Source organism: Triticum aestivum, chromosome 3D (assembly GCF_018294505.1).
Source record: "Triticum aestivum cultivar Chinese Spring chromosome 3D, IWGSC CS RefSeq v2.1, whole genome shotgun sequence".
Lineage (NCBI taxonomy): Eukaryota > Viridiplantae > Streptophyta > Magnoliopsida > Poales > Poaceae > Triticum > Triticum aestivum.
The window spans coordinates 570,313,938-570,317,381 of NC_057802.1; positions in this window are offsets into that span (position 1 = coordinate 570,313,938).

Below are 3,444 nucleotides of genomic sequence, written 5' to 3' on the forward strand. Positions count from 1 at the left end.
AAACACACCGCAAAAAGACTTACATCCAATAGATCTCCAAGAGACCATTGTATTGAGAATCGAAAGAGAGAGAGGAAGCCATCTAGCTACCATATCTATGGACCCGTAGGTCTACAATGAACTACCCACGCATCATCGGAGAGGCACCAATGGGGATGATGAACCCCTTTGTGATGGTGTCTAGATTCGATCTAGTGTTTCTGGAACTTGCGGCGATTGGAATTGATTTTCGGCCACTCCCCTAGGGTTTCTAGAATATTGGGGTATTTATAGAGCAAAGAGGCGGTGCGTGAGGCCACCGAGGTGTGCATAACCCACCTGGCCGCGCCTGGGCCCCCAGGCGCGCCCTTGTGGGTTGTGCTCCCCTTGGAGCACCCATCAGGTACTTTCTTGGCCCATACGATGTCTTCTGGTCCAGAAAAAAATCACAAAAAGTTTCGCTGCATTTGGAGTCCGTTTGGTATTGATTCCTGCATGAAAAAAAAACAAGCAGAAAATAGCTACTCGCACTCGGCACAATGTCAATAGGTTAGTCCCAAAAAATGATATAAAGTTGCTATAAAATTATTGTAAAACATCCAAGAATGGTAAGATAACTGCATGGAACAATAAAAAATTATAGATACGTTGGAGACGTATGAGCGCCCCCCGGGCTTTGCTCGCCCGCGGCGCCAGGTGGCCGAGCCCTGCGCCTGCGCCCGTAACCGCGCCCCGTTAGGCCCCTGGGGTCACCGACGGCTGCCCCCCCGCCTGTCAATGACACGTGGGGCCAGGCCCCCAGAAACGAAAATGAAATATATAAAATAGTAATATATAAATAAATTAATTAATTAAAATTAATTACTTAATTAACATAATTAATTTTGATTAGTTAAACTTATTAACTAGATTGGTTAATTAAAACTGTTAGTTTAGTTAGTTCTATGACAGAATGACCCCACACGTCAGTTTGACTCAGTCAACGCCCTGTTGACTGCTGATGTCACGCTGTCATCACACTGAAGTAATAATTGTGTTTTTTGAATTAAATTAAATAATTACTATTTCAGAAAATGTTTAAATGTATGGAAATTAATATAAAACAAACCGTAGCTCGGATGAAAATACTTTGTACATGAAAGTTGCTCAGAAAAACGAGACGAATCGGGAGATGCCCTCTTTTCGTCTGTCACATATCCCTAGCATAGCAAACATGGAACCCTCCCCCTTTGTTTCATCTGTTCGAAAATACCAAACTTAGGGAAAACATTCCCGGAATGTTTCCCCCTTCGCCACTATCGTGAAGTACAGCGTTAGAACACCCCTAGCACCGTATATCGTCATGTCATGCTTATTGTTGCAACCAGATGGTGGATCCCAGGAGCCAGATGCCACCCCCGTCGACCACTACTACTACCCGACGGAGCCTACTACTACGTGGAGACCGTCGACGACCAGGAGTAGTTTGGAGGTCCCAGGCAGGAGGCCTTGCCTCTTCGATCGTTGTTGCTTTTGTGTTTGCCTTCTTAAGGCAGTCTTGTTTAACTTATGTATGTACTCAGATATTGTTGCTTTCGCTGGCGCTTGTGTATCAAGCTGCTGTATTCGAGCCCCCGAGGCCCTTGGCTTGTATTATTTGTTTTGTGTCTATAGTTGTGTTGTGATATCTTCCCGTGAGTCCCTGATCTTGATCGTACACATTTGCGTGTATAATTAGTGTATGATTGAATCGGGGGCGTCACAAGTGGTGTGAGTACTTGATGCAGGTCTAGGACTTCAACAATGAGCTAGAGTTGGGGCGAAGCTGGCAATACTTCTCTCGGAAGCACCACATCAAGCTTGGCCCTACGACATTGTCGTCAAGCTCGACAACCTTGTCCTTAAGGTGCAAATCTGCGATGTGAAGAACTCCACAATCTGCCGCTCTAGATGCCATAAGCGCATCTATCAAGGGCCCTCTGACCTGACCCAGACAAGCTAAAGTCCTGTGAAGGGCGTATGAAATAAGTAGTAGTAGTAGTAGTCTTATCGGTGTTTGCTGAAACTATCCATATTTTGCCCGGGAAACACCCTGATGATGTTGTGCAGGGGCATCCCTAAAAACTCATGTCTTCTACCATTAATGTCGTTTAAGCAATAATTTAGGTACTGTTGATGTGTTGATTTTTGTGCATGTTGCATGTTTATGAGTTGTGTGCTAAGCTATGAAGTGTGGTGCATAGTGGTGGTAAGTTCACCAGAGTTGAAAGGGATGAGAACAACAACACATTGCACACAATCAAACATCTACGATTTGCATATGCCCCCACCCTCTCCCCCTATCCACTCCGGCGCCGCCCCGCCACCCAAGATGGCTGGATCCATGCACCGCCGTTCCTCGCCACAGGTCAGAAGTGTGAATCCATGCCACCACGTGTAGTCCCGAGTCATGGTCGTGGTGGCGCTTCCTCTTTCCTCGATGGTGCATCCCGCCTACCCAACCTCCCACCGTCACTCACCCCAGAGGAATTACCACGGCATGCACTCAATAATTAAGGGTTCCATTCAAAGAACAACAGCGGGCGTGGGGGCATGGGTGGCGGAGATCACCAACCGCAACACTCACGAGAGGATTTGGATTGGCTCGTTCCAATCGGTGCCGCACACGACGTGGGAGTATGACATTGTATCGGTGCGCCTCCAGACATAAACGCGCCGCTCAACTTCCCCGACAGCCTGCTGTAGTTGACGCCCGTCGATCCTGGGTGACAACTGCATGCGAGCTGCGGAAAAGGTTGAGAGGCCTGCTAGTGCCTTGAGGTGGAGCAAGTCGATAGGGTGTACATGGCGAAGCATCCGCCTATACCCGTAGCGCACAAGGAGGAGCACCGCGGTACGTGTTGTACAAGTCTGGGTGGCGATGGTCATCGACCGGTGCTCCAGTGACGATGACAATGATGGCGATGGCGGTGGTGATGGAGCGGATGAGGGCACCAGCGGCGGAGCGGGCGAGGGCACTGCCCCCATGACCGACTCGGACTGGGAGTAGTTTTTTACATTCTATTATGCAATCTTAGTTTAAATTTTATTCAATGTTTTGTAAAGTTGTTTGATAATGCTTGAATTTCATTTAAATTTTGGTTGAATCGAGTTCAAATGAAGTTTGATGACATAATTTGAATGAAATGTGCACCGAAATTATATTCATTATTGAAGGAGTTAAGTTTAGGGATTCAGTTAGAAACCGTACTTTTTAGAGGAGGAAATATACTCAAGGGATACTCAAACATTTACTCCGTTAAGTTTTAGGGGATCAGATAGAGGTGCTATCAGTCAATTTAACCATGTAAAACTCCCTCGTCCCTCCTTCTCATCTCATTGTGTCCCCCGTGTTGTCCTGCCTAGCGACCCGGGGGAGATCTAGATCGTGCACCCTCATTCTCTTGTCCATCCTCCTCATCTCACCGGCACCGGTGAAGAGGCCGG